This window comes from Mirounga angustirostris, unplaced genomic scaffold, assembly GCF_029215605.1.
Source record: "Mirounga angustirostris isolate CCGP_5_RB_7025 unplaced genomic scaffold, mMirAng1.0.hap1 SCAF_11, whole genome shotgun sequence".
NCBI classification, from domain to species: domain Eukaryota; kingdom Metazoa; phylum Chordata; class Mammalia; order Carnivora; family Phocidae; genus Mirounga; species Mirounga angustirostris.
The window spans coordinates 69,859,543-69,883,167 of NW_026991719.1; the positions used below are offsets into that span (position 1 = coordinate 69,859,543).

Genomic DNA, 23,625 nt, shown 5'->3' on the forward strand with positions numbered 1-23,625 from the left:
GGATAAGTATATTAGTAGCTTTAACCCTCATATGTCATAGCTTGGAGTTCTTGCACTATAATGGTCATTCTTTGCCAAACGTGTTTAGGATGGTTAGTGTTTTTTTCAGGTGACTGTAGGATAGAGTCAGATTCTGATAATATAGATAGATAATAATTTCTATTAATATAGATAATATATTTCTATTAATACTGCCTGAGATCACATTCGTTTTTATGTTTATATTTGTTTTGAGTGTCCTTATAATCAACCTTGCTTATAATCAGCTTTTGACCATGACATAGTAAACTTGGAGTTCTCTAAAATTAATTAAACTTCTTTATATGGGCTACTGGTAAGCTGTCTTTTTCCAATCTGTACTTAAGTATATGGACTTTTTGCACTCCATTACAGGTATAATTATGCCTGTTAAATTTTATTGATCTAGTCTATCATACCAGCTTGTTGATACTTAATTGTGGCTGTTGATTCTGTTCACCATTGTACCTTTTTTTTAAGGGGATCTTTCTCTTTTATTAGATAAAAAACACAAATAAAACCTGGAGGAACTGGGGGAAGGAAATACAGAAAAGGCCTGGGCAAAGCTCAGAGATGACAAAGGGGAAAAGCAGGGAGTAGAGGGGAAACAGTAAGAGCCCCAAGTCAGGGCATGAAAGAGGTTTCTAAAGAGTAAACATCTCCTTATTTGATGATAATTTTCTGGTGCAAGACTTGGGGCCCAGAGCCAGGGAGTGGCTCGGGAAGTGCTGAGGCAGTGGGTGGCAATCCATGGGCAATGATGTTCTACTTGTAGGCCTCATGGATGATCTTGAAGCCTTGAGCAGTGGTGTAGGGGATGTCTGTGACAGGGTCCCAGTACAGGGCTGGGCAGTGGGTCACAGGGCAGACCTCCCAAACAGAGACCTTGGGGGCAGCCCTTGGGAAAACCATTCCTCAAATGTCATATCACTGAAAGTAATGAAGGTACAGGAGCAGTGAGCAGGAGGGTTGATGGGTCCAGTGCTGGCACGGGGAGTCAGTGCAGAAGCTGTGGGAGCAGGATCCAGTCCTTCCACATCCACCTTCTCTTCTTTAGGGCCTGGCTCCCCAACAAGCAGCACTGCCACTGAATGATAGGTGATTATGGGCCCAGGGCATGTCTACTTCTTGTGCACCTGCTTCTTTTTGTCAGCCTTGATCTGCTCATATGTTTCTAATAAACATAAGTTCAGCTCCTCTGTGATCTTGGCCTCTCTGAGCAGCACCTCCTGGATCAGTAGCCACTCCCAGTGGGGCCTCTTTCACTGCTGTGACTGGCACTGCCTCTCCTGTACCCAAAGGAATGTCTGTCATGTATGCTCAGCTGTAGACTGACACATGGAGTTCTGTCAGAGCCATTTTCCTGTAGTTCCTAGTGGCAGCAGTGCTTTCTCTTATTAGGCCTTCTGAGAGCTATCAGCTGGAGTGCTGACTTTTCGAGGTCTCAAGATCTTGAGAGGCTCCTTATATGCTTTGGTGACTACTCAGCACTTCCTTCTTGGCTCTTCTGCTTCTCTATCACTGGATGGTTCATCCCCTTCATGGATGTCGAAGTAGAGTCCACCTAATCCTTGTGTCTGACTGGTGCCCTTGATACTCATTATTTCCCAATTCCTCTGTGAAACCCCTGTAAGTCATCTGGTAGAACTCGTCTTTCTCCTCTGCCTCCAGGAATCCAGAAACCTGGTTCCCCACAGTCTTCTGGGGACCCGGTCCCCAGCCAAACTCATACCAAGACTGCGCTGCTACTAGCAGCCCCTCCCCCAGGGTCCTGTTCACCATTGCAATTTTTACCTTTTCCAGCCTGAAGTCACCCCTAAGCTTTATCTACATTCTTAGAGAAATGTATGTAAGTCTGAATCTGAATCCTGACTCCAGCACTGTTTGGATGACATTAAAGAGAATTCTTAATGGTGGCATAAATATTTGGTTGTATGAATGTACCGTTATCAAATGTACAATTTCTATAATTTTTTGGAAATGTAGCGTATTTCCAATTATTTTGCTGTTACAATCAATCAGTGCTTTGTTGAAACACCTTGTACGTAAATCTTTATGTACATTTCTGTTTCCTTAAAATGAATTTCTAGAAATGGAATTATAGGTCAGAAGGCATAAAAAATACCAATACATTGCCAAATTGACATGCATAAAGGTAGTATTCATTTAAAAACTATGTCCTGAATTCCTCTTGTATGTGTATGAGGCACTGTATAAGCACTGGGTAAAGTTTTATTAATTTTCATTAGCAGTCTAAGATAGTCACTTTCCTACATACTTGCTGATTCTCAGTTTTCTTTCTCCTTTTTATTAATCTTAGAGGATGATTTTAAGCTTACCTTGACACTCTCATCTTTGAAAAGCTCAAAATCTAGGTATTCCCGAAAATCTATTTGTCCCAAATAGCTGAATTTACATATTTCTGAATTTAAAAATAAATTTGTACTCTTTATTATAGAATACACAGAATTCCTTATATTTATTGTGTTCCACAGTACATTTTAAATAGAATTTAATTGAATTACTTATCAAACAAAATATTCTTTAATAACTGAAACTTTTTACTCTTAAGCCAGCACCTCCACATTTCCTTCTCCACCCCCCTCTGGTAACCACTTTTCTACTCTGTGCTTCTGAGTCTTTTTGTTTGTTGGTTAGTTTGCATTTCAGTTGTAAGTGAGATTGATCTTGTCTTCATTGGCTTATTGGCATTTGTATTTCTTTTTTTTATTCAAGTATAATTAACATATAGTGCTAAATCGTTTCAGGTATACAGTGTAATGATTCAACAATTCTATACACTTCTCTGTGCTCATCAAGATAAATATATGCTTAATTCCTTTTATCTATTTCACCCATCCCCCTGGCAACCACCAGTTCCTTCTCTGTATTTAAGAGTCTGGGTTTTTTTCTTTGTCTCTTTTGTCTTTGTTCATTTGTTTTATTTCTTAAATTCCACAAATAAGTGAAGTCTTTTGGTACTTGTCTTTCTCTGACTTAATTCACCTAACATTATACGTTCTAGGTCCATCCATGTTGGAAATGCTAATGTTTCATTCATTCCTTCTTATGGCTGAGGAATATTCCATTATATATATATATATATATAAATTTTCCATTTGAGATATATATCCATTCATCAGTTGATGGGCATGTTGGTTGCTTCCATATCTTTGCTATTGTAAATATTGTTACAGTAAACATAGGAGTGCATATATCTTTTTGAATTAGTGTTTTTGTTTCCTTTGGATTACTCTAGTCTTGTAGTATATCTTGAAATCTGACATTGTAATACCTCAAGCTTTGTTCTTTTTTCTTACGATTGTTCAGCTAGGGGTGCCTGGGTGGCACAGTTGGTTAAGCAATCGACTCTTGGTTTCGGCTCAGGTTGTGATCTCAGGTCATGAGATTGAGCCCCACGTTGGGCTCTGTGCTCAGTGTGGAGTCTGCTTAGGATTCTCTCTCCCTCTCCTGCTTGTTTTCTCTCTCTCTCTCCCTCCCTCTCTCTGAAATAAATATATCTTTTTTTAAGAAAAAAAATTGCTTTCACCATTTGAGGTCTTTTGTGGTTACATACAAATTTGGGGATAATATGTCCTAGTTCTGTGAAAATTGTTCTTGGCATTTTGATAGTGATTGCATTAAATCTGTGGATTGCTTTGTGTAGGATGGACATTTTAGCAACGTTTATTCTTCTAGTCCATGAGGGTGGAATGTCTTTCCATTTCTTTGTGTCATCTTCAGTTTCTTTCATCAGTGATTTATAGGTTTTGGAGTACCAGTATTTCACCTTCCTGGTTAAGTTTATTCCTAGGTATTTTATTATTTTTGGTCCAGTTGTCATTGGGATTGTTTCCTTAATTTCTCTTTCTGCTACTTCATTATTAGTGTGTAGAAAAGCAATGAATTTCTGTATATTACTTTCATATCCTGTGACTTTACTGAATTATCAGTTGTGGTAGTTATTTGATGGTTCTTTAGGGTTTTCTACGTATAATACTGTCATCTGCAAAGAGTGAATGTTGTATTTCTTCCTTATCAATTTGGATGCCTTTTCTATCTTTTTCTTTTTCTTTTTTTTATGTTTATTTATTTATTTTTTTATTCTTATGTTAATCCCCATACATTACATCATTAGTTTTAGATGAAGTGTTCCATGATTCATTGTTTGTGCATAACACCCAGTGCTTCATGCAGAATGTGCCCTCCTCAATACCCACCACCAGGCAAACCCATCCTCCCACCCCCTCCCCTCTAGAACCCTGTTTGTTTTTCAGAGTCCATCGTCTCTGATGTTTCGTCTACTCCTCCGATCTCCCCCGCTTCATTCTTCCCCTCCTGCTACCTTCTTCTTCTTTTTTTTTTTTTCTTAACATATATTGCATTATTTGTTTCAGAGGTACAGATCTGAGATTCAACAGTCTTGCACAATTCACAGCGCTTACCAGAGCACATACCCTCCTCAGTGTCTATCACCCAGTCACCCCATCCCTCCCACCCCACCCCCGACTCCAGCAACCCTCAGTTTGTTTCCTACAATTAAGAATTCCTCATATCAGTGAGATCATATGATACACGTCATTCTCTGTTTGACATATTTCACTCAATATAATACCCTCCAGTTCCATCCACGTCATTGCAAATGGCAAGATCCCATTCCTTTTGATGGCTGCATAATATTCCATTGTATATATATACCACTTCTTCTTTATCCATTTATCTGTCGATGGACATCTTGGCTCTTTCCACAGTTTGGCTGTTGTGGACATTGCTGCTATAAACATTGGGGTGCACGTACCCCTTCGAATCCCTACTTTTGTATCTTTGGGGTAAATACCCAGTAGTGCAATTGCTGGATCATAGGGTAGCTCTATTTTCAACTTTTTGAGGAACCTCCATACAGTTTTCCAGAGTGGCTGCACCAGCTTGCATTCCCACCAACAGTGTAGGAGGGTTCCCCTTTCTCCGCATCCCCGCCAACATCTGTCATTTCCTGACTTGTTAATTTTAGCCATTCTGACTGGTGTGAGGTGGTATCTCATTGAGGTTTTGATTTGGATTTCCCTGATGCCGAGCAATATTGAGCACTTTTTCATGTGTCTGTTGGCCATTTGGATGGCTTCTTTGGAAAAATGTCTGTTCATGTCTTCTGCCCATTTCTTGATTGGATTCTTTGTTCTTTGGGTGTTGAGTTTGATGAGTTCTTTATAGATTTTGGATACTAGCCCTTTATCTGATATGTCATTTGCAAATATCTTCTCCCATTCTGTCGGTTGTCTTTTGGTTTTGTTGACTGTTTCCTTTGCATAAGCTTTTTATCTTGATGAAGTCCCAATAGTTCATTTTTGCCCTTGCTTCCCTTGCCTTTGGCGATGTTTCTAGGAAGAAGTTACTGTGGCTGAGGTCGAAGAGGTTGCTGCCTGTGTTCTACTTGAGGATTTTGATGGACTCCTGTCTCACATTGAGGTCTTTCAACGATTTTGAGTCTATTTTTGTGTGTGGTGTAAGGAAATGGTCCAGTTTCATTCTTTTGCATGTGGCTATCCAATTTTCCCAACACCATTTGTTGAAGAGACTGTCTTTGTTCCATTGGACATTCTTTCCTGCTTTGTCAAAGATGAGTTGACCATAGAGTTGAGGGTCCATTTCTGGGCTCTCTATTCTGTTCCATTGATCTATGTGTCTGTTTTTGTGCCAGTACCATGCTCTCTTGATGATGACAGCTTTGTAATAGAGCTGGAAGTCCGGAATTGTGATGCCGCCGGCTTTGCTTTTCTTTTTCAACATTCCTCTGGCTATGCGGGGTCTTTTCTGGTTCCATAACAAATTTTAGGATTATTTGTTCCATTTCTTTGAAAAAAGTGGATGGTATTTTGATGGGATTGCATTGAATGTGTAGATTGCTCTAGGTAGCATTGACATCTTCACAATATTTGTTCTTCCAATCCATGAGCATGGAACGTTTTTTCATTTCTTTGTGTCTTCCTCAGTTTCTTTCATGAGTATTTTATAGTTTTCTGAGTACAGATCCTTTGTCTCTTTGGTTAGATTTATTCCTAGGTATCTTATGGTTTTGGGTGCAATTGTAAATGGGGTCGACTCCTTAATTTCTCTTTCTTCTGTCTTGTTGTTGGTGTATAGGAATGTCACTGACTTCTGTGCATTGATTTTATATCCTGCCACTTTACTGAATTCCTGTATGAGTTCTAGCAGTTTTGGGGTGGACTCTTTTGGGTTTTCCACATAAAGTATCATATCATCTGCAGAGTGAGAGTTTGACTTCTTCTTTGCTAATTTGGATGCCTTTGATTTCTTTTTGTTGTCTGATTGCTGTGGCTAGGACTTCCAATACTATGTTGAATAGCAGTGGTGATAGTGGACATCCCTGCCGCGTTCCTGACCTTAGGGGGAAAGCTCTCAGTTTTTCCCTATTGAGAATGATATTCGCTGTAGGTTTTTCATAGATGGCTTTTATGATATTGAGGTATGTACCCTGTATGCCTATACTCTGAAGAGTTTTGATCAAGAAAGGATGCTGTACTTTGTCAAAAGCTTTTTCTGCCTCTATTGAGAGGATCATATGATTCTTGTTCTTTCTTTTGTTAATGTGTTGTATCACATTGATTGATTTGCGGATGTTGAACCAACCTTGCAGCCCAGAGATAAATCCCACTTGGTCATGGTGAATAATCCTTTTAATGTACTGTTGGATCCTATTGGCTAGTATTTTGGTGAGATTTTTGCATCCATGTTCATCAGGGATATTGGTCTGTAATTCTCCTTTTTGATGGGGTCTTTGTCTGGTTTTGGGATCAAGGTAATGCTGGCCTCATAAAATGAGTTTGGAAGTTTTCCTTCCATTTCGATTTTTTGGAACAGTTTCAGAAGAATAGGTATTAATTCTTCTTGAAATGTTTGGTAGAATTCCCCTGGGAAGCCATCCGGCCCTGGGCTTTTGTTTGTTGGGAGATTTTTGATGACTGCTTCAATTTCCTTAGTGGTTATAGGTCTGTTCAGGTTTTCTATTTCATCCTGGTTCAGTTTTGGTAGTTGATACATCTCTAGGAATGCCTCCATTTCTTCCAGGTTATCTAATTTGCTGGCATAGAGTTGCTCATAATAAGTTCTTATAATTGTTTGCATTTCTTTGGTGTTGGTTGTGATCTCTCCTCTTTCATTCATGATTTTGTTGATTTGGGTCATTTCTCTTTTTGATAAGTCTGGCCAGGGGTTTCTCAATCTCGTTAATTCTTTCAAAGAAGCTCCTAGTTTCGTTGATCTGTTCTACTGTTCTTTTAGTTTCTATTTCATCAATGTCTGCTCTGATCTTTATGATTTCTCTTCTCCTGCTGGGTTTAGGCTTTATTTGCTGTTCTTTCTCCAGCTCCTTTAGGTGGAGGGTTAGGTTGTGTACTTGAGACCTTTCTTGTTTCTTGAGAAAGGCTTGTATTGCTATATACTTTCCTCTTAGGACTGCCTTTGCTGCATCCCAAAGATTTTGAATATTTGTGTTTTCATTTTCATTGGTTTCCATGTATTTTTTTAATTCTTCTTTAATTTCCTGGTTGACCCATTCATTCTTCAGTAGGATGCTCTTTAGCCTCCATGTATTTGAGTTCTTTCCGACTTTCCTCTTGTGATTGAGTTCTAGTTTCAAAGCGTTGTGGTCTGAAAATAGGCAGGGAATGATCCCAATCTTTTGGTACCGGTTGAGACCTGATTTATGACCTAGGATGTGATCTATTCTGGAGAATGTTCCATGGGCACTAGAGAAGAATGTGTATTCCGTTGCTTTGGGGTGGAATGTTCTGAATATGTCTGTGAAGTCCATTTGGTCCAGTGTGTCATTTAAAGTCTTTATTTCCTTGTTGATCTTTTGCATAGACGATCTGTCCATTTCAGTGAGGGGGGTGTTAAAGTCCCCCAGTATTAGTGTATTGTTGTCGATGTGTTTCTTTGCTTTTGTTATTAATTGCCTTATATAATTGGCTGCTCCCATGTTAGGGGCATAGATATTTACAATTGTTAGATCTTCTTGTTGGATAGATCTTTTAAGTAGGATATAATGTCCTTCCTCATCTCTTTTTACACTCTTTGGTTTAAAATTTAATTTGTCTGATATAAGGATTGCCACGCCAGCTTTCTTTTGGTGTCCATTAGCATGGTAAATGGTTTTCCACCCCCTCACTTTCAATCTGGGGGTGTCTTTGGGTCTAAAATGAGTCTCTTGCAGACAACATATTGATGGGTCTTGTTTTTTAATCCAGTCTGATAGCCTGTGTCTTTTGATTGGAGCATTTAGCCCATTTACATTCAGGGTAACTATTGAAAGATAGGAATTTAGTGCCATTGTATTGCCTGTAAGGTGACTGTTACCGTATATTGTCTGTGTTCCTTTCTGGTCTATGTTGCTTTTCGGGTCTCTCTTTGCTTAGAGGACCCCTTTCAAGATTTCCTGTAGGGCTGGTTTTGTGTTTGCAAATTCCTTTAGTTTTTGTTTGTCCTGGAAGCTTTTTATCTCTCCTTCAATTTTCAATGACAGCCTAGCTGGATATAGGATTCTTGGCTGCATATTTTTCTCATTTAGTGCTCTGAATATATCCTGCCAGTCCTTTCTGGCCTGCCAGGTCTCTATGGATAAGTCTGTTGCCAATCTAATGTTTCTACCCTTGTAGGTTACATATCTCTTCTCCCGAGCTGCTTTCAGGATTTTCTCTTTGTCTATGAGACTCGTAAGTTTTACTATTAGATGTCGGGGAGTTGACCTATTTTTATTGATTTTGAGAGGGGTTCTCTGTGCTTCCTGGATTTTCATGCCTGTTTCCTTGCCCAAATTAGGGAAGTTCTCTGCTATAATTTGCTCCATTATACCTTCTGCCCCTCTCTCTCTTTCTTCTTCTTCTGGGATCCCAATTATTCTAATGTTGTTTCGTCTTATGGTATCGCTTATCTCTCGAATTCTGCCTTCGTGATCCAGTAGTTGTTTATCTCTCTTTTCCTCAGCTTCTTTATTTTCCATCATTTCATCTTCTATATTACTGATTCTCTCTTCTGCCTCATTTATTCTAGCAGTTAACACCCCCATTTTTGATTGCACCTCATTAATAGCCTTTTTGATTTCGACTTGGTTGGATTTTAGTTCTTTTACTTCTCCAGAAAGGGTTTCTCTAATAACTTCCATATTTTTTTCAAGCTCACCTAGTATCTTTAAAGTGATGATTCTGAACTCTAGATCTGACATCGTACTAATGTCCGTATTGAGTAGGTCCCTGGCAGTCGGTACTACCTCTTGTTCTTTTTGTTGAGGTGATTTTTTCCGTCTTGTCATTTTGTGCAGAGGAGAATAGATTAATGAGAGAACAAAATGCTAGCAGAGTAACAACATCCCCAGAAAATATACTCTAAACAAATCAGTAAAGACCTGAAGCAGTGGGAAAAGAAAGGGAAAGAGAGAAAAAAGAGAAAGAAAAAAAAGAAAAAGAAAAAGATAAAGATAAAAACAAAAACAAAACAAAACAACAACAACAACAAAAAGAACAGAATGTGATCAAATAAGATCAGGCTGGTATATAGATCAGTGCCACACACTAGATTTGGGGTGTATTTTGGTCTGTTAGAAGAAAGTGCCTCCCAAAATTTTAAAGAAAGAAAAACATATATGTACAAAAATAAGGGTTGATATCATGAAGGGATGGAATATGACTGTAAGGATGGAAATTATAAAAAGTTTTATAAAAGGAATTGATAAGAAGTTGTTTGAAAAAAGAAAGAAGAGGATTTAAAAAAAGAAAAAAGAAAAAAAAGAGAGAGGATGTGATCAGGCAGGGGAATAGAAAACACCATATACTAGAGATTTAGGGTATATTTTAATCTGTTAGAAGAAACTATCTCAAAATTTTAAAGAGAGAACAACTTATATATATATGCCAAAAATACGGGTAACTACTTTGAAGGGATAGAATATGACTCTAAAAATGAAAAATAAAATTTTTTTTCTTAAAAGGGATTGATAAGATGTTGGTTGAAAAAGGGAAAAAGAAAAATTAAAAAAAAAAGAAAAAAAAAGACAGTTAAAAAAAATTAACTTTGAAAGACTAAAGAATCGTGGTAAAAAAGCCATGAATTCTATGTGCAGTAGTCCCCTAGTGCTGGAGTTCTGCTGTTCTCATTGATCGGTAAACTTGGTCTTGCCTGGCTGTTCTCGCTGATCTTCTGGCGAGGGGACTGTTGCCGTGGTTTCCAAATGTCTCTGCCGGAGGCGGAATTGCCCCGCCCTTGCCCCCTCCCGGCTAAGTAATCTGCTCGGGTTTGCTCTCCGGGGCTTTTGTTCCCTGCGAGCTTTCTGTACAGCTTTGGAGGCGGAGAGTGAAAATGGCGGCCTCCCAATCTCCACCCCGGAGGAGCCGAGAACTCGGGGCCCCGCTCCTCAGTGAGCCCCCAGAGAAAAGCCGCCAGTCACTCCCATCTCCCCGGTCTGCAGTTGCACTCCGTGCTCACCCGGCCTGTGACTGCGGGTTTCTATCTCTGGCACCCGACCCCGGGTGGAGTCTCCAAACCCAGCAGATCCCTGCGGTGCACTCCTGCGCAGCTCCTCCCGGGGGAGGAAGGTGAGTCTCCCCCGATCTGCTGCTTGTTGGGTCCCTGCTGGAGGAGCAGGGGCCCGACTGCGCCACGGATCAGTTTATGGCCACCCCGAGCTGAGAGCCCGCGCCTGGGCTCCGCCTCTGCAGCCGGCTTCCCTGCTCCGTTACCTGGGAGCTCTGCCAGACTCAGGCACCCCCGGTCTTTCTGTGACCCCGAGGGTCCTGAGACCACACTGTCCCGGAGGGTTCCACCCCCTGCTTCGCCACCCGAGTGACATCCCTCAGTGGAGCAGACTTTTAAAAGTTCCGATTTTGTGCTCCATGGTTCTATCACTTGCCAGAAGCGGCTGACAGAGGCTCCTCCCCCGCCGTCTATCCTCCCGAATATCGCCTCGGATTCACTTCTCCGCACGTCCTACCTTCCAGAAACTGGTCGCTTTTCTGTTCAGAGAGTTGTTGCTATTCCTTTCTTCAATCTCCTGTTGGGTTTGTAGGTGTTCAGAATGGTTTGATCCCTATCCAGCTGAATTCCTGAGAGGAGACGAAATCCAGGTCTCCTACTCCTCCACCATCTTGCTCCACCCCCCCTCCTTTTCTATCTTTTTCTTGCCTGATTACTGTGACTAGGACTTTTGGTACCAAGTTGATTAAAAAATGGTGGGAGTGAATGTCCTTGTCTTGTTCCTGATCTTAGAGGATAAGCTCTCAGATTTTCACCATTGAATATGATGTTAGCTGTGGGTTTTTCATAAGTGGCCTTTATTATGTTGAGGTATATTCTCCCTAGACCTATTTTGTGGAGAATTTTTATCATGAATGGATGTTTTATTTTATCAAATGCTTTTTATACCTGTATTGATATTATCATATGGTTTTTATACTTTTACATCTTAATGTGATGTATTACATTGATTGATTTGTGCTTACTGAACCACTCTTGCGTCCTGGAATCAATCCCACTTGATCATGGTGAGTGATTTTTTTTCACACATTGTTGGATTCACTTTGCTAACATTTTGAATCTGTGTTTATCAGAGATATGGTCCTGTAGGGGTGTGTGTGTGTGTGTCTGTGGTGTCTTTATCTAGGTTTGGTATCAAAGTAATGCTGCCCTTGTAGAATGAATTTGGAAGCTTTCCTTCCTTTTCTATTTTTTGGAATAGTTTGAGAAGAATAAAAATTAACTCTTTTTTAAATGTTTTGTTAGATTCATGTGTGAGTTCATTGGGTCCCAGGCTTTTTTATTGCCAGATTTTTGATTACTGAGTGAATTTTATTGCTATTAATGGTTCTGTTTCAATGTTCTATTTCTTCTTCATTCAGTTTTGTGAAGTTACATGTTTCTAGGAATTTATCCATTTCGTCTAGGTTGTTCAAATTGATGGTATATAAATTTTTATAATATCCTCTAATAATCTTTTGTATTTTGGTGGTGTTCGTTATTTCTCATTTCATTTCTGATTTTATTTCCTTGAGTCCTCTCTCATTTTTTTCTTGATAAGTCTTGCTAAAGGTTTACCAATTTTGTTTACCTTTTCAAAGAAGCAAGACCCTGGTTTCATTGATCGGTTGTGTGTTTTTTGTCGTTATTTTGTTTCTATTTCATTTCTCCTCTGATCTTTATTATTATTTTTTTTCTTTTTTAAATTTTATTTTATTATGTTATGTTAATCACCATACATTACATCATTAGTTTTTTTTTTAATTTTTTAAAAGATTTTATTTATTTATTTGAGAGAAAGAGAATGAGAGAGAGCACATGAGAGGGGGGAGGGTCAGAGGGAGAAGCAGACTCCCTGCCGAGCAGGGAGCCCGATGCGGGACTCGATCCAGGGACTCCGGGATCATGACCTGAGCCGAAGGCAGTCGCTTAACCAACTGAGCCACCCAGGCGCCCTACATCATTAGTTTTTGATGTAGGGTTCCATAATTCATTATTTGCGTATAACACCCAGTGCTCCATTCAGTACGTGCCCTCTTTAATACCCATCACCAGGCTAACCCATCCCCCGATCCCCTTCCCCTCTAGAACCCTCAGTTTGTTTGTCAGAGTCCATAGTCACTCATGGTTCGTCTCCCCTTCTGATTCCCCCTCTTCATTTTTCCCTTCCTACTATCTTCTTCTTCTTCTTTTTTTTTTTTTAACATATAATGTATTATTTGCTGTCTTTGGTATTTATTTGTTCTTCTTTTCCTACCTCTTTTAGGTAAAAGGTGTGTTTATTTGGGATTTTTCATTTTTTGAGGTAGGCCTGTATTGGTATAAAGGCCTGTTAGAATGGCTTTTTCTGCGTGATAAAGTTTTTTGGATCATTGTGTTTTCATTTACATTTGACTCCATGTATTTTTTTTATTTCTTCCTTGATCTCTTGATTGACACATTCATTGTTTAGTAGCAAGTTACTTAGCCTCCATGTATTTGTATTCTTTCCAGTTTTTTTCTAGTGACTGATACTAGTTTCCTATCATTGTGCTTGGAAATGATGGATGATGTAATTTCACCTTTTTTAATTTATCGAGACTTGTTTTGTGGACTAAATGTGATCTATTCTAGAGAATGATCCATGTATACTTGAAAAGGATGAGTACTCCACTATTTTTGGATGGAATATTCTGACTGTATCTGTTAAGTCCATCTGGTCCAATGTGTCATTCAAAGCCACTGTTGCCTTGTTGATTCTCTGACTGAATGATCTATCCAGTGATGTAAGTGGGGTGTTAAAGTTCCCTACTATTATTATATTACTGTTAGTTTCTTCCTTTATGTCTTTTAACACTGCTTTATGTATGTAGGTGCTCCCATGTTGGGTACATAAATATTTATAATTATATCCTCTTATTGGATTGTCTTCTTTGTCATTATGTAGTGTCCTTTTTTGTGTCTTGTCTTTGTTTTTATTTATTTAGATTCAGTTAGCCAACATGTAGTACATCACTAGTTTCAGATGTAGTGTTCAGTAATTCATCTGTTTCCCATAATACCCATGCTCCTCAAATCACGTACCCTCCTTAATGCCCATCACCCAATTACCCCATCCACCCACCCACCTCCCCTCTAGCAATCCTCAGTTGTGTTTCCTGTATTTAAGAGTCTCTCATGGTTTTTCTCCCTCTCTGATGACTTCCCATTCAGTTTTACCTCCTTTCCCCTGTGGTCCTTTGCACCTTTTTGTATATTCCACATATGCGTGAAATCATATGATAATTGTCTTACTCTGATTGGCTTATTTTGCTCAGCATAAGACCCTCCAGTTCCATCCACATCAATGTAAATGGTAAGTATTCATCCTTTCTGATGGCTGAGTAATATACCATTGTATATATATATGACACATCTTCATTATCCATTCATCTGTCGGTGGACATCTTGGCTCTTTCCACCGTTTGGCTATTGAGGACATTGCTGCTATGAACATTGGGGTGCAGGTGCCCATTCAGATCCCTACATTTGTATCTTTGGGGTAAATACGTACTACTACAATTACTGGGTGTAGGAGAGCTCTATTTTTAACTTCTTGAGAAAGTTTCATATTGTTTTCCAGAGTGGCTGTACCAGCTTGCATTCCCACCAAGAGTGTAGGAGGGTTCCCCTTTCTCCACATCCTCGCCAGCACTTGTTGTTTCCTGAGTTGTTCATTTTAGCCATTTCTGACTGCTGTGAGGTTGTATCTCATTGTGGTTTTGATTTAGATTTCCCTGATGCCAAGGGATATGGAGCATTTTTTCATGTGTCTTTTGGCCATTGGTATGTCTTCTTTGGAGAAATGACAGTCCATGTCTTCTGTCCATTTCTTGATTGGATTATTTGTTTTTTGGATGTTGAGATTGATAAATTGCTTATAGATCTTGGATACCAGCCCTTTATGTGATGTGTCATTTGCAAATATCTCCTCCCATTCTGTAGGTTGCATTTTAGTTCTGTTGACTGCTTCCTTTGCTGTGCAGAAGCCTTTTATCGGTTGAAGTCCCAATAGTTCATTTTTGCTTGTTTCCCTTGTCTTTGGAGACATGTATAGCAAGAATTTGCTGCAGCCGAGGTCAAAGAGGTTGCTGCCTGTGTTCTCCTCTAGATTTTGATGGATTCCTGTCTCACATTTAGGTCTATCATCCATTTTTGAGGCTAGGACTTCTGATTCTATGTTGAACAGCAGTGGTGATAGTGGACATCCCTGCCGTGTTCCTGACCTTAGGGGAAAAGCTCTCAGTTTTTCCCCATTGAGTATGGTATTCGCTGTAGGCTTTTCATGATATTGAGATATGTTCCCTTTATCCCTACACTGTGGAGAGTTTTAATCAAGAAAGGATGCTGGATTTGTCACATGCTATTTCTGCATCAATTGAAAGGATCATATGGTTCTTTTACTTTCTTTTATTAATGTGATCTATCATGTTGATAGATTTGTGAATGTTGAACCACCCTTGCATCCCAGGGATAAATCCCACCTGGTCTTGGTGAATAATCCTTTTAATGTACTTTTGGATCCTATTGGCTGTTTTTTTGCTGAGTATTTTGGCATCCATGTTCATCAGGGATATTGGTCTGTAATTCTTTTTCATGGGATCTTTGTCTGGTTTGGGGATCAAGTTAATGTTGGCCTCAGAGAATGAGTTTGGAAGTTGTCCTTCCATTTCTGTCTTTTGAAACAGCATCAAAAGAATAGGTATTAATTCTCCTTTAAATTTTTGGTAGGATTCCCCTGGGAAGCCATCTGACCCTGGACTCTTGTTTGTTGGGAGATTTTCTTTTTTTAAAGATTTTGTTTATTTATTTGACAGAGACACAGCAAGAGAGGGAACACAAGCAGGGGGAGTGGGAGAGGGAAAAGCAGGCTTCCTGCTGAGCAGAGAGCCTGATGTGGGGCTCGATCCCAGGACGCTGGAGTCATGACCTGAGCCGTAAGCAGACGCCTAATGACTGAGCCACCCAGGCGCCCCTCTTGGGAGATTTTTGATTATTACTTCAGTTTCCTTGATGGTTATGGTTCTGTTCAGATTTTCTGTTTCTTCCTCTTTCAGTTATGGTAGTTTATAAGTTTCTAGGAATGCATCCATTTCTTCCAGATTGCCTAATTTGTTGGCATCTAGTTGCTCATAATATGTTCTGAAATTTTTAAAAATATTTTCATGGTGTTGATTGTGATCTCCTCTTTCATTCATGATTTTATTAATTTGGGTCCTTTCTCTTTTCTTTTTGATATGTCTGGCTAGGGGTTTATTGATCTTATTAATTCTTTCAAAGAACCAACTTCTAGTTTCATTGATCTGTTCTACTGTTCTCTCAGGTTCTATTTCATTGATTTCTGCTCTAATCCTGATTATTTCTCTTCTCCTGCTTGGTTTAGGGTTATTTGCTCTTCTTTTTCCAGCTCCTTTAGGTGTAAGGTTAGCTTGTGTGTTTGAGACTTTTCTAATTTTTTGAGAAAGGCTTGTATTGCTATGAACTTCCATATTAAAACCAGCTTTGCTGTATCCCAAAAGTTTTGAACAGTTGTATTTTCATTTTCATTTGTTTCCATGAATTTTTTTTAAATTCTTCTTTAATTTCTGGGTTGACCTATTCATTCTTCAGGAGGATGCTCTTTATCCTCCAAGTGTTTTGAGTTCCTTCCAAATTTCCTCTTGTGATTCAGTTCAAGGGTCAAAGCATTGTGGTCTGAAAGTATGCATGGAATAATCCCAGTCTTTTGGTACCATTTGAGACCTGTTTTGTGACCCAGTATGTGATCTATTCTGGAGAATGTTCCATGTACACTCCAGAAGAAAAATGTGTATTCTGTTGGTTTAGGATGGAATGCTCTGTATATATCTGTGAAGTTCATCTGGTCCACTGTGTCATTCAAAACCCTTGTTTCCTTGTTCATCTTCTGCTTAGATGATCTGTCCATTGCTATGAGTGGGGTGTTGAAGTCTTCTACTATTAATTTATTCTTATCATTGTGTTTCTTTACGTTGGTTATTAACTGGCTGATATAATTGGCTGCTCCTGTGTTAGGAGCATGAATATTTACAGTTGTTAGATCTTCTTGTTGGATAGACTCTTTAAGTATGATATAATGTCTCTCTTCATCCCTTACTACAGTCTTTGGTTTAAAATCGAATTTGTCTGATATGAGGATTACTACCCCAGCTTTCTTTTCATGTCCATTGGCATGATAAATGGTTCTTCACCTACTCACTTTCAACCTGGAGGTGTTTTTATGTCTACAGTGAGTCTCTTGTATCCAGCATATTGATGGGTCTTGCTTTTTTATCCAATCTGATACTCTGTGTCCTTTGATTGGAGCATTTATTCCATTTATATTCAGAGTAACTATTCACAGACATGAATTTAGTGTCATTGTATTACATGTGATGTCCCTGTTTCTGTAGATTGTTTCTTTCTGGTCCATGTTACTTTCGGCTCTCTCTTCACTTACAGGATTCCCGTTAATATTTCCTGGAGGGCTGGTTTAGCAATTACAGATACTTTCAGTTTCTCTTTGCCCTGGAAGCCCTTTATCTCTCTTTACATTCTGAATGACAACCTTGCTGGATAAAGTACTTTTGGCTGCATGTGCTTCTCATTTAGTACCCTGACTATATCATTCCAGCCCTTTCTGGCCTGCCAGGTCCCTGTGGATAGGACTGCTACCAGCCTAATGTTTTTTATCATTGTAGGTTAAGAAGTTCTTTTCTTGACCTGCTTTCAGGATTTTCTCTTTATCTCTGAAATTTGTAAGCTTCACTATGATATGTCAGTGTGTTTATTTTTATTGCTTTTGTGTGGTGTTCTCTCTTCCTCCTGGACTTAAATGCCTGATTCGTTCCCCAGATTAGGGAAGTTCTCAGCAGTGATTTGCTCAAATATACCTTCTGTCCTCTCTCTCTCTTTCTTCTTCCTCTGGGACCCCAATAATTCTAATATTATTTCGCTTTACAGTATCACTGATTTCTCGAAGCCTCCCCTCATGGTCCACTAGTTGTTTTTCTCTTTTCCTCAGCTTCCTCCCTTTCCATCAACTTAGGTCTTCTATGTCACTGACTTTCTTCTGCCTCATTTACCCTAACTGTTAGAGCATCCAATTTAGACTGCTTCTCAGTTAAAGTATTCTTAATTTAGGCCTGATCAGATTTTATTTCTGCACTAAAATATTCTCTAGTGTCTTTTATGCTTTTTTCAAATCCAGTTAGTAACTTTATCATTGTTATCCTGAATTTCAGTTCTGAAATTTTATTTATATCCATATTGATTAGAGCTGTTGCAGAGTATTCCCTCTAGTTCTTTCTTTTGTTGTGAATTCCTCCTTCTAGTCATTTTGCCCAGAGAAGAATTGATGAATGAGAGAGCAAAATAAAAAATATCAACCACGATCTAAGCAAAATACACACTAGACAAATCCTAGGAGGTTAGAAGTAAAAAAAAAGGAGGGGGGAGAGAATATAATCTCAGGTGGTCAAAACATGGTGATCCATTTGGTCCTGGGTATATTTGGTCTGTTTGTTAGAAAACACCAAATCCCAAAATTATAAAGAAAGTGAAACTTGGATATATACGAAAATAAAATTGAATACAGTGAAAGGAAGGCAAAAATGAAGAATCTATTTCTAAAATATAAATGTAAAAATGAAAGTTAAAAGAAATACCTAAAAGCAAAGAGTTCATAAAATAAGAAGCTAGTTGAAAAGGACAAAAAGAAAAATGGCAAAGGTAAATTTTAACTGAAAGAAGAAAGAATCATGAGGAAAAAAATCTCTACTTCTATACACTATTTTCCCCTAGCACTGGAGTTTTGCAATTCTGTGTGCTTGGTGAACTTGGTATTCCACTGATGTTCTAGCTGATCCTTTGGGGGAGGGGCCGCTGTGATGATTCTCTGGTGTCTTTGCCTGGGTGTGGTTATGCCACCCCTTGCTGGCAGGCCTAGATCAGTGTAACTTGCTCCAGGTTGCTTTATGCAGCCTTTGTTCCCTGAAGACTTTCTGGGTTGCTTTATAAGATGAAAATCAAAATTGCAAGTGCTCTGATCTCCACCCCTGGAGATGAAAGATTGTGGCCCACCCTCTTCAGTAAACGCTCAGGGAAAAGCAATCTTCACTTTTGTGTGTGCTGAACTCTGCAGATTCCTGCAGTGCGCAGCCGTGCCAATGCTCCCCTGGGAGGGATGAGTGTCACTGTGGTCCTGTTACTTACAGGGCCCCCACATGGAGAGTGGTCAAACAGTCTTGCCACAGTTCACAGTTTATGATAAACCTAGTTGAGAGCCCACTCCCAGGCTTCCTGACCATAGCCAGTTTCCCCACTCCAATGCTTGGGAACTCTCCTGGCTCACGCACCCCCTTTCTTTCTGTGACCCCAGGAATCATGAGACCACACTGTTCCACCTAGGATTCTTCCCTGCTTTGCCATTTGAGCACCTTTCAGGCAGGGATGTCTCTCACTGATGCAGACTTCTAAAGGTTCCGATTTTGTGCTCCAGGCCTATATCACTTTATGGTACCTGGTTTATGGAGGCTCCCTGTCCCCGCCATCTGTCTTCCAATACATATTCTCTCGGATTCACTTCTCTGCACCTCCTACCTTGCAAAAAGTGTTACCGTTCCATATGCTATCTATAAGAGACTCATTTTAGACCTAAAGACACTTCCAGACTGAAAGTGAGGGGGTGGGAAACCATTAACTCGCTGGTGGACCGCAAAAGAAAGCTAGGGTAGCTATCCTCATACCAGACAAATTAGATTTTAAACCAAAGACTGTAGTAAGGGATGAAGAGGGACACTATATCGTACTTACAGGGTCTATCCAACAAGAAGATCTAACAATTCTAAGTATTTATACCCCCAACTTGGGAGCAGCCAATTATATCAACCAATTAATAATCAAATTAAAGAATCACATTGATAATACAATAAGAGTAGGGGACTTCAGCACCCACCCACAGCAATGGACAGATCATCTAAGCAGAAGATCAACAAGGAAACAAGAGTTTTGAATGACACACTGGACCAGATGGACTTCACAGATATATACAGAGCATTCCATCCTAAAGCAACAGAATACACATTCTTCTTCTTGAGTGCTCATGGAACATTCTCCAGAATAGATCACATACTGGGTCACAAAACAGGTTTCAACCAATACCAAAAGATTGGGATTATCCCATGCATATTTTCAGACCACAACTTTGACCCTTGAACTCAATCACAAGAGCAAATTTGGAAGGAGCTCAAACACTTGAGGGCTACGGAGCCTCCTCCTGAAGAAGGAATGGGTCAACCAGGAAAGTAAAAAGAATTTTAAAAATTCATGGAAACAAACAAAAAAACAAAAGAAATCCATGGAAACAAATGAAAATGAAAACAACTATTCAAAACCTTTGGGATACAGCAAAGCTGGTTTTAAGAGGGAAGTACGTAGCAATGCAAGCCTTTCTCAAAAAATTAGAAAAGTCTCAAATACACAGGCTAAACTGGGAGCTGGAGAAAGAAGAGCAAATAACCCTAAAGCAAGCAGGAGAAGAGAAATCATCAAGATTAGAGCAGAAATCAATAAGATAGATACCAGAAGAACAATAAAAGAGATCAATGAAACAAGGAGCTTGTTTGTTGAAAGAATTAATAAGATCAATAAACTCCTAGACAGACTTATCAAAATGAAAAGAGAAAGGACCCAAATTAATAAAATCATGAATGAAGTATGAGAGATCACGATCAACACCAAGAAAATACAAAAAAATTCAGAAAATAATGTGAGGAACTATATGCCAATAAATTAGGCAGTCTGGAAGAAATGGATGCATTCCTGGAAATTAATAAAGTACCACAACTGAAAGGGGAAGAAAGAGATAACCTCAACAGACCTATAACCAGCAAGGAAATTGAAGTAACAACAGAAAATCTCACAACAAACACAACTCCAAGACAGATGCGTTGCTGGGGGAATTCTACCAAACATTTAAGTTAAAACTAATACCTAGTCTTCTGAAGCTCTTTCAAAAAAATAGATATGGAAGGAAAACTTCCAAACTCATTCTATGAGGCCAGCATTACTTTAATCCCTAAGCCAGGCAAAGACCCCATCAAAATGGGAATTACAGACCAATATCCCTGATGAACATGGATGCCAAAATTCTCACCAAGATACTAGTCAATAGGATCCAACAGTACACTAAAAGGATTATTCACCAACACCAAGTGGGATTTATTCCGGGAATGCAGGGGTGGTTCAACAATCACAGATCGATCAACGTGATAGGTCACGTTAATAAAAGAAAGAACAATAACCATATGATCCTCTCAATTGATACAGAAAATGCATTTAACAAAATCCAGCATTCTTGATTAAAACTCTCCACAGTGTAGTGATAGAGGGAAAAATACTTCAATATCATAAAAGCCATCTACAAGAAGCCCAGAGCAAATATCATTCTCAATGAGGAAACGCTGAGAGCTTTTACCCTGTGGTCAGGAACACAATAGGGATGTCCACTCTCACCACTATTGTTCGCCGTAGTACTAGATGTCCTAGCCTCTGGAATCAGAGACCAAAAAGAAATAAAAGGCATTCAAATTGGCAAAGAAGTCAAAGTCACTCTTCACAGATGACATGATACTTTATGTGGAAAACCCAAAAGACTCCACCCCATAATTGCTAGAACTCATACAGGAATTCAGCAGTGTGGCAGGATATAAAATGAATGCAAAGAAATCAGTTGCTTTTCTATACACTTACAATGAGACAGAAAAAAGAGAAATTACGGAATCGATCCCATTTATAATTGCAGTAAAACTATGAATTATGTAGGAATAAACCTAACCAAAGAGATAAAAGATCTGTACTCCAAAAACTACAGAACATTTATTAAAGAAATTGAGGAAGACACAAAGAAATGGAAAAACAGTCTATGTTCATAGATTGGAGGGATAAATATTGTTAAAATGTCTAGGCTACCTAGAACAATCTATACATTCAATGCAATCCCTATGAAAATACCATCGACATTTTTCAGAGCTGGAACAGACAATCCTAGAACTTGTATGAAACCAGAAAAGACCCTGAATAGCCAAGGGAATCTTGAAAAAGAAAACCACAGCTGGGGGTGGCATCACAATGCTTGACTTCAAGCTATATTACAAAGCTGTAATCATCAAGACAGTATGGTACTGGCACAAAAACAGACACACAGATCAATGGAATAGAATAGAGATCCCAGAAATGGACTCTAAATACTATGGTCACCTAATCTTCAACAAGGCAGGAAAGAATAGCCAATGGAGAAAGGACAGTCTCTTTAATAAATGATCCTGGAAAATTGGACAGCCACATGTAGAAGAATGAAAGTGGACCATTTTCTTACCCCATACACAAAGATAAACTCAATATGTTTGAGTGACCTAAATGCGAAAAAGGAATCCATCAAAATCCTAGAGGAGATCACAGGCAGCAACCTCTGACCTCGGCCACAGCTACTTCATTCTAGGCATGTCTTGAAAGGAAGGAAACAAAAGCAAAAATGAAATATTGGGACTTCAGCAAGATAAAAAGTTTCTGCACAGCAAAGGAAATAACAAAACTAAAAGGCAGCCTACAGAAGTGGAGAAGATATTTGCAAATGACATATCACATAAAGGGTTAGTATCCAAGATAGATAAAGAACTTATCAGACTCAACACCTGAAAAACAAATAATCTAGTCAAGAAATGGGCAGAATACATGAACAGACATTTCTCCAAATTAGGAGAGATGGGGAGAAGATATTTGTAAATGACATATCAGATCAAGGGCTAGTATCCAAAATCTATAAAGAATCTAACAAACTCAATATCCAAGGAACAAATAATCTAATCAGGAAATGGGCAGAAGCTATGAACAGACATTTCTCCAAAGAAGACATCCAAATGGCTGGCAGACAGATGAAAAAATGCCTCACATCCCTTGACATCAGGGAAATACAAATCAAAACCACAATGAGATACCACTTCACACCACTCAGAATGGCTAAAGTAAACAATTCAGGAAACAACATATGTTGGCGAGGATGTGGAGAATGGGGAACCCTCTTACACTGTTGGTAAGAATGCAAACTCATATAGCCACTCTGGAAAATGGTATGGAGGTTCCTCAAGAAGTTAAAAATAGAGCTACCCTGTGTCCCAGCAATTGCACTACTAGGTATTTACCTCAAAGATACAAACATAGTGAATCGAAGGGGTACTTGTTCCCCAATGTTTATAGCAGCATTTTCCACAATAGTCAAAGTGTGGAAAGAGCTGAGATGTCCATGGACAGAGGAATGGATAAAGAAGATGTGATACACACACACACACACAAAGGAATATATATTACTCAGCCATCAGAACAGATGAATACTTACCATTTACATTAACATGGATGCAACTGGAGGGTATTATGCTGAGCAATGTAAGTCAATCAGAGAAAGACAATTATATGGTTTCACTTATATGTCGAATATAAGAAATGGGGCAGTGGACCATAGGGGAAGGGAGGGAAAATAGAATGAGAAGTCCTCAGAGAGGGAGAAAAACCATTAGAAACTCTCAGGTATAGGAAAGAAACTGAGGATTGCTGGAAGGGAGGTAGTTGGGGGCACGGGGTAGTTAGGTGATGGGCATTAGAGGGCATGTGATGTGATGAGCACTGGGTGTTATATGCAACTGATAAATTATTGAACACTACATGTGAAAAAGAAACAAAAAAAAAAAAGGAGGGGCACCTGGATGGCTCAGTCAGTTGAGTGTCTGACTCTTGGTTTTAGCTCAGGTCATGATCTCATGGGTCCTGAGATCAAGCCCTGTATTGGGCTCCACACTCAATGGGTAGTTTGCTTTTTTCCATCTTCCTTTACCTCTTCCTCTGCTCGTGTGCTCTTTCTCTCTCTGTCTCTGAAATAAATAAATAAATCTTTTTAAAAAATCTAAAAATATGGGGTTTGAAGAGCTTCCACATTGAACACATGGATACATGGGGAGGATGGTGCACCTGGAGAGGGCATGGAAGCTACATTCCCTTTGCTCACACCTTTACCTA

At 39.2% G+C, this 23,625-nt stretch overlaps 1 protein-coding gene and 1 pseudogene across 5 annotated transcripts in view; one reads left to right on the plus strand and one right to left on the minus strand.

The window, feature by feature from the left end:
• APOOL (apolipoprotein O like) overlaps window positions 1–23,625 on the plus strand; it is a 138,444-nt gene that overhangs the window by 48,348 nt on the left and 66,471 nt on the right. The gene's annotated exons all lie outside the window — the stretch shown is intronic.
• Window positions 682–1,800, minus strand: LOC123843206 (vacuolar protein sorting-associated protein 72 homolog; annotated as a pseudogene).